This window comes from Apodemus sylvaticus, chromosome 1 (genome assembly GCF_947179515.1).
Source record: "Apodemus sylvaticus chromosome 1, mApoSyl1.1, whole genome shotgun sequence".
In the NCBI taxonomy this organism is placed as follows: domain Eukaryota; kingdom Metazoa; phylum Chordata; class Mammalia; order Rodentia; family Muridae; genus Apodemus; species Apodemus sylvaticus.
Genome location: NC_067472.1, coordinates 119,766,105 through 119,774,657, shown reverse-complemented (window position 1 = coordinate 119,774,657; position 8,553 = coordinate 119,766,105). Strand labels below are relative to the sequence as shown.

Here is an 8,553-nt window from a genome sequence, read left to right as displayed (position 1 = left end):
GCTATGAACATAGTTGAGCAAGTCTATTTGTGATATGATTGAGAATCTTTTGGTTATATGCCCAAGAGTGGTATGCCTTATTCTTGAGGTAGAGCTATTCCCAGTTTTCTGAAAATCCATGGACTTGATTTCCCAAGTGCTTGTCCATGTGTGCACTCCCACCTGTAATGGAGCAGTGTTGTTCTACTTCTCAGTCCTTGCTGGTATGTGCTAGTTCTTCAGGTTTTGAACTTAGCAATACTGACTTGTGTAAGAAATAATATCTGATTTTTTTGATTACCATTTTCCTGGAGCATAAGGAATTTGACCATTTATTTTAGTGTTTCTTGGCCATTGGAGATTCCTCTGTTTATAAGTCTGTGTTTAGCACTTAGCTCCACTTTTTAAATTTTTTTTGGAGGAGTGTCTGACTTGATTTTTTTATACATTTTGGATAGTGACTACCTGTCAGATATTTTGTCCTACCATTTTTTCCCGTAGCCATTATTAAATACCTTAGAGAAATTTTTGAGTTTCATGATGTCCCATTTATCAATTGTTTATGTTTTTACCCTAAACCATTGTTGTTATGTTCAGAGATTTTTCTACTCTCCCAATATGTTCCAGTCTATTTCTCACTTTTTTCTTTGAGATTTAGTGTATACAGTTTGATGTTGATGTCGTTGAAGTACTTGGATTTGTATTTTATGCAGAATGATTAGTAATGTATCTACTTTGATTCATCTACATGTAGACATCCAGTTAGATTAGCAACTATTGTTGAAAATTCTTTTTTGCATTTTTAGCTGCTTTATCAAAAATCAAGTATTCATAGTTACATATGTTTAATTTTGGAATTTCCATTTAATTCTATTATTAATATGTCTGTTTCTGTGCCAAAAATGTACAGTTTTTAAAGGTGTTGTTCTGTAGTAAAGCTTGACATCAGGAATGGTGATTTCTTTCTAGCTAATTTTATTGTTAAGGTTTGTTTGTTATTCTTGGTCTTCTGTTTTCCCATAATAAAATTCATCTTTTTTAACTTCAGGAAGAATTTATTAAAATAAAAATTTATGAGAGAAAATACAAACCTGCATGCTTATATTTAGGTGTGAAAATGTGTATACTGACCCTAACTAAAGCATTATAAGCAACACTAACAGTTCTGGTTACATATTTCCAAAGACTTAACAGCTTTAAAGATACATGTTATACACTTATGTATAAGGCAAAAATGAAGAATCAGCATAACCTTTGAGGTTTTCAGTGTGACTTCTAAAATGCTCTCTATCACCCATAGAAGAAAACTATGCATTTGTTTATCTTAGAAAAAATATAAACAAATAATGTTATCATGCAAATAATTCACAAAACCTAGCTATGTATCCAATGAAAGCCATACCCACTGAACATAAACAGCAATTATGATCCCTGTATGACAGACACACCAGCATGTTCCTCCCTGACAAAAGGGATTTATCTTTCTCAAGCTCTCTTAACTGTACCACAGAAGTTCAAATCCTGTAGCAACAAGTTAATACTACAAAATAAGGCATTCTGCTTACATGTCATAAAAGTAACAGGCATTAAATAGTAAAGCATGTTCTTTATGTCTTTACAATTTCACATAATCTAGCATTATACAGAAAGTAACTTTATCCCCAAAATACAGTGAATTACTACTTTAGGGGACACAGTGGGTGTTGTTCATGAATATTTAACTTTGGCTATCTTTCCTACCATGATCTCTAAGCCTATAGGTAGCTTATTTACTAAAAGGGTTTTCAAATTATATTAAATCTAAATTGACAAAATCCCTGTAGTATTATTTAAGGAAAGAAAAAAGAAAAGTGGACTTGGCACTAACATGCCAATAGGTCACATAGTTTTCCTAAACAAAACACACAGAATTCACCACACAGAATCCAAATCTGCCATCCACCTGCCACAGGTAAGAAGCTGCAACACCACCTCTATTAATAGCACAAGGTAGAAAGCTGAGTCTCTAAAACATGTATTACCTTCAACTGCAGATTGTATCAGATATATCCTAAAATGCATGGTTTTTCTGAAATCCAGATTTAACTGCTCATTACACTTTTATATTAAATGATGCTTAAACAAAAATAAAAGCATTAACTTCAGTTTTTTAACATCTAAACATCATAAAGTAATGGTTATACATCAGCAACATCAGGTAAAAATGCACCTAATTTGGGTCCTTGACACCTCTTATTTTAGTTTATTGTATGATAAAGTTCTTCACAGTTTAAAATATTGTGAAGTAAAATTTTATATATAATTATATTCACATACACACTATGTACACATACTATCTGAAGTATCCATAAATCTGTAATATGTGTTTATCAGTAGGGAACCCCTCCTGAAAAGGAACCCTGAATAAATTGGTGTGGACTGTCAAATTTTCCTAGAAATGCTTAGAAATAAGACAAGATTATTATTATGAGCAATTATAATAAAAAACTTCACCTTATTTACATAGTACCTATCTCCCAAGAGGAAAACATGCTTTATGAACATTTTTTCAGTATCTCTATGAGGGAGGACATTGGAAACACTATCAGTTATCATCTTCCACAACCTAGGGACTGCCAGGACCATGTACTTTGACAATGGCAGAGCAAAATCCAACCACATAAAGACCTCTTGGCTCTCAGTTTCCCTAATCGCACTTCAGTCTGTGGCACAACAGAATTCTCAGCACAAAGGGTTAATGTCTAATTCCTCCAATATCTGTAACATGAGTTAGATTTATACCATTGGGGAGATCAAATGGTATCTTGGCTTTGGCAGATGAAAAAGTCTAACATTCTGTGTGATTATAGTTCAGTTTAACTTCTCCAGTCTACATGCAACATAGCTGATTGGTCTACAGGGGAGGGTGGTCCAATGTCTAACAAGACAACTAGTTATCATCTAAACAGCTATTGGTGGCTGACTACAGAGAAAGCCCAGGACCTGGTGTTAAGTTCTTTTCTATTTCTACAATATGGTATACACATATAAAAAAAAATCTCAGCAAAAAGTATACTTTAGCATCAGTCCATGTTGAAAGGCCTTAATGATAAACTTTAAAAGCCAAGAGTTCCTCAGAGTGCATGTTGTTTAAAGATTAAAGATCTGGCAAACATAGAAGTAATTTTGTAAAAATGGAGGACTCATTTGGATGATTTTTCATTATTAAGGTCCTTAGTGCATGGATGAGTGTTTCCTGAAAAGCCTCTACTGAGTTGAGATTTTCAATTCCACATTGATCTCCAGATAATAGAACAATTGCAGTGAACACGCTCATTTCTTCATCACTGAGCTGGGGGGCATTCAGCTTCTCACTGAACTCAAACATAGAGCTGAACAGAACTCCTGTTCCCATTGAGTGCACGTCATCCATACTGTACTTCTTACCACTTAGAAAGGTGACAGTCTGCTCCTGATCCTTTGCATCAAATAATGAAGCAAATCATACCATTAAAACCTCAGAAGTCCCAGCTTTTAAGAGGTTGACCTAATCATGCTGAGACAGATCACTGAAGCCAGAAATTCATTTTGCAAATTCCACTACCTCTTTTACTGCTGGAGTAAAACTCAATGAAAATTCTTCCTAGATTTCATGTCCAGACTTCTGAGGAGCCACATATGGAGACTTGCTCATAGGACAAAGTAGAATTCTATCACAGACTCTGAGTACAAATAATGGAGAAGTTCACACATTATCCATTTGCAATACAAATGGCATGTCCATTTAACTAATGCATTATATTCCTTCCTTTGTACTGTCCACAGAGATGCTGCTGGCTCTCACTGCAGGGGAAGTGGCTGTGAAGCCCACCTCCATGATGGTCATGATTTAAATTATATTGCTCCACATTCCTGGGGATCCATTCTCCTCTCTGAGGTGGCATTCTCTCAGATGAATTGTCTTGATTACACGGAAAGGTATTCTTGTGGTCTCTGGTCACCATGCCAATCACTTCCTCCTTTGCAATATCAGAGGGAGTAGTGATTTTGTTGCTCCAGCTGTGGCTTGGGCCGTAGATGTTCCTGAATTGGTAGTGCTGACTGTTCATGCTGCTCTGCTAAGGTGTCATTCTATAGGTGGCCACTGAACTGGGTGTTCATCATTGCACTTTGCATATCAATTAGCATTCTCTGTTTTTTCATGCTTAGGAATTGGGCCAAATTGGACAGCATCTCAAGGCATTACCACAAACAGACATTGCTTGAAGTGGCATTGCTGGCACTGGTTCCTGTTCATCCTCATGATGGAACAGTTATCATTCTTCAGGCCCTTCTTATACTGGATGTTTTGCTGAATGTTGGTCCAAAAGAAACCCTGCATTCAGATCTGTGGAGCTTAGAAGAGTGTGGCCCTCACTGTGCTGCCCTGGGCTACTGGTGGTGGAGCTCACTGGCCAGCCTCATAAGCACCTGAGGTGGGCTGCTCCTGCTGGTCACAGGACACAAGGGAGGTACAGCAGCTTCCTGTGGCAGTGCTTGGCAGCAGCACAGAAGCTAATGTGGCGTTATCCTCAACCATGTGAAAATTCATCTTTCAATGTCTATAAAAATGTGTTACAATGGGTTTCAATGCAATGGGTATTGCATTGTAATCTGTAGACTGCTTTTGGTAAGAAGGCAATTTTGCACTTTGCTAATCATACTGATCCATGAGCATGGGTGATCATTCCATCCTCTCATATTTTTTTCAATTTCTTTATTTGGTGATTTTAATTTCTTGTCACACCGAGCTTTCGCTTGCTTTGATAGAATGACAGCATGATATTTCATATTATTAGCGGTCATTGTTAAGTGTATTCTTTCTGTAATTTCATTTTAAGTCCATTTTATGATTTGTTTAAAAAAGGCCCATGTTTTTTTGAGAAGACATTACATCCTTACTCCTCAAACTATTACACAAAGTAGAAATAAAAGGAATACTGCCAAACTCATTCTATGATACCACAGTCATCCTGATACCTAAGCCATACAAGGAATCACTCAAGAAAGAGAACTTTGTACCAATTTCTTTTATAAATAATGATGCAAAAATATTCAATAAAATAGTCACAAGTCAAGTTCAGGAATATCACCCAGCATGATCATGTAGGCTTTATGCCAGGGAAGCAGGGATAGTTCAGTATAGGAAAATCTTTCAACATAATCTACAATAGAAACAAACTAAAATAAAAAGGTATGTATTAACAAGTCTTTGTGGGAGAAGAAAACAATCACAGGAAAGTGGAGAAAAGAAGGGACATGGGTAGGAGAGGGGAGAGGAAGGCAAATAGGGAACATGATCATGTATTGGATGAGGGGAACAGGACTGAAGCATGGAGGGCTGGCAAAAAGTATGGAAACAGGCAACCCCACAAGGTAGGAAGTGGGTGACCTTCTAGAATTTACCAGAGACATGGGAGGTGAGAGACTATCAGGACTCAAAGGGAGGAACCTTAAATGAAATGCTCTACAATGGAGAGAGGGAACTTGCAGAGCCCACATTCAGTAGAAAAAACTACTTTACAAGTAGAGGGAATGAATTGTTATCCCCCAGTCAAAATCTGTGATCCAGAATTGTTTCTGTCTGAAAGAAATGCTAAGAAAATAGGAAGAAGAACTTTAGAATAAGGAAGTCTACTGACAGGCCCAATTTGGGATCCAGCACAAGGGGTTTCCGCAAGGCCTGACATTATTACTGATGCTATGGTATGCTCACAAAAAGCAGCCTGTTTTGATGGCCCTGAAAATACCCAACAAACAGCTGAAAGATTCAGGCACAGACGTTTACACCCAAACAATGGACAGAAGCTGGTGACCTCTGTGGTCAAATAATAGAGAAGCTGGAAAAAGTAGAGGCACAGGACAACACTATAAGAAGAACAGCAATCTCAACAAACCTAGACCATGGCGATCTCTCAGAAAGGGAACCACCAAGCAGGTTTCCTATACCAGCTAATATGAGGACTGAAACATAAATACAACACAGGACAGTTAGTCTTGACTCAGTCAGAGAAGATGCACATAACCTCTAGATACTGGAGACCCTAGGGTGTGGGATGATCTGGTGGAATATGTGTTTGAGGGGGTGGATTTGGATCCTCGTGGAGATGGCAGGAGTGAGGTAGTATGGGATGTGGAACTGTCAGAGATGGTACTGGAAGGAGGATAAATCAGTAAAAAAGATTAAATAAAATATAAAAATAGAAAATAATTTGACATGTTAAAAGTAGTAGACCAGGAAAATAAGGCATCTATGTAAACGTAATGAAAGCAATATACAGTAAGACAATAGCAACCATCAAATTAAGTGGAGAGCAATTTAAATCAATTTCACTAAAATCAGGGACAAAATTTGCCTAACCAGTCATGTCTTCATATCTATACAACACAGTACATTACATTCTAGGCAGTGAAAAAATACAAGTAAAGCAGATAAAGTAGATACAAAATAGAAAGGAAGATGTCAAAACGTCACTATTTGTAAATTATATGATATTATACATAAACTCCCTCGAACACTCTATCAGAGAACTACTATACCTGAGGAATACCTTCATCAATATGGTTAGATAGAAAATTATATATTTCATTAAGATTTTTCAGATACAGGAGGAGATGGAGAAGAAGTACAGAATGTCAGAAATTTGAAAGGATGTTTGTAGCAGTGGGGGAACGGGAAAATGGGGGTACTTACTAGAAAGTCACAGATACAAGGAACCCACAGTATACCCAGGAAACAAGAGAGAAGACATTAGCTGAAATCCAAACAAAGGGGAGAAAGAACCTGTAGAGATAGTTTCAAGTGGATAGGCATGGCACCTGTTAAGAGAGGTGGTGCTATCCACCCATTTCAAAAATATTAATCCAAAATTCCTCCTTTCTAAAGGAAGTGAAGGGGAAATGAGTGGAGCAGAAACTAAAAGAAAGGTCATCCAGGGACTGTCCCCCCTAGGGATCATTCCCATTTGCAGGCACTAAACTCAGAAACTATTGGTGATGCCAAGAAGTGCTTTGTGACAGGAGCCTGATATAGCTCTCCACTGAGCATTGGTCTGCCAGAGCATGACCAATACAGATGAGGATGCATGCAGCCAAATATCAGACTGTGCACTGGTACCTCAATGAAGTAGTTGGGGCAAGGACTTAAGGAGCTGAAAGTGTTTGCAACCCAACAAGAACCACAATATCAGCCAGTTAGACCCCCCCAAAAAACTTTCAAGGATTAAACTACTAATCAAAAAGTACACATGGAGGGAGCCATGGTCCAAGTTGGATATGTAGCAGAGGATTGCCTTATCAGGCATCACTATAAGGGGATTGCCTCATCTTGTGTAGACTAGATGACCCAGAGTAAAGGAATGATTGGGTGATGAGGCAGTGGTAGGTGAGTAGGTGGGAAAGCACCCTCACCGAGGCAGCAGGAATGGGGAGGTGATAAATTATAAATGGAGAACATGGAAGGGAGATAACATTTGAACTGTATATAAAGAAAGTAACAAGTAAAATATATTTTCTAATGTTGTAAAATACAGGCTTTGAAGCAAGAAATAGTGATTCTTTGAATTTCCTCACTGTCTGTCATGTCTCCCCTTTCACAACTGATTTTGTTCATTGAATCATATACCTCTGTCTTTTGGTTAGTTTGGCAAAGGGTTTGTCTGTCTTCTTAATTTTCCCGAAGTACAAACACTTGGTTTCCCTGATCCTTTACATTGTTTCATTATTCATACATGATTGATTTCAGTCCTGATTCTAATTTTTTTCTATCTATCTACATTTCTTTGGTGTGTTTGCTTCTTTTTCTTCCAGAGTTTTCAGTTGTTTTAAATTGCTGGATTCAGAATGTATTTTCTTAATGGAGGTATTTAATGGTAAAAACTTTCCTGTTAGCATAACTTTTGTGGTATTTCATAAACTTGGGCATGTTGTGCATTTATTTTTAATATTTAAAAAGTCAGTAGTTTTTCCAGTATTTTTTCCAAGTCACAGATATCATTTAGTAAATAAAGTTTCCATTTCCATGAGTGTGTATAGACTCTCCAGTTTCTATTTTTGTTGAAGACCAGTTTTAATTCATGGGTAGTCCATTAAGATAAAAGACATTATTTTAATTATCTGTTGAGGCTTCCTTTGTGACTGACTATAAACTCAGTTTTGGAGAAGGATTCATGAGGTGCTGAGAAGAAGGTATATTATTTTGTGTTTGGGTAAAATATTCTTTTTTAAATTATTTTATTTACTAAGATTTCTAATTTTGCAGTGCTGCTCATCTACTATGTATTTCATAGGCTCAAAGCAGGAGCAAGGCTAGTGGATCCTTCCCACTCAATCTGTAGAGCCCTATTGGGTCAGTGTTGGCTTCCAGTCTAGTGAAACGTTCCTTAATCTAGTTATCAGCTTGTGAGGGAATGGGTTGCCTTCACCCATGCATCCAAAAATGTGTGGATAGCCATGTTCATTCACCATAACTTCCGTGGGTTATGTGTGCATTGTGAGTCATGGAGCATAGCAGTCAACTTAGAAGTATGTTTGTGGGTATGTTGAGAGCCTGTGGGT

At 37.3% G+C, this 8,553-nt stretch overlaps 1 pseudogene; it reads right to left on the bottom strand.

The window, feature by feature from the left end:
* Window positions 1–3,061: 3,061 nt before the first annotated feature.
* On the bottom strand, window positions 3,062–4,339 carry LOC127685633 (nuclear receptor subfamily 1 group D member 2-like; annotated as a pseudogene).
* Between the last annotated feature and the right edge of the window lie 4,214 nt (window positions 4,340–8,553).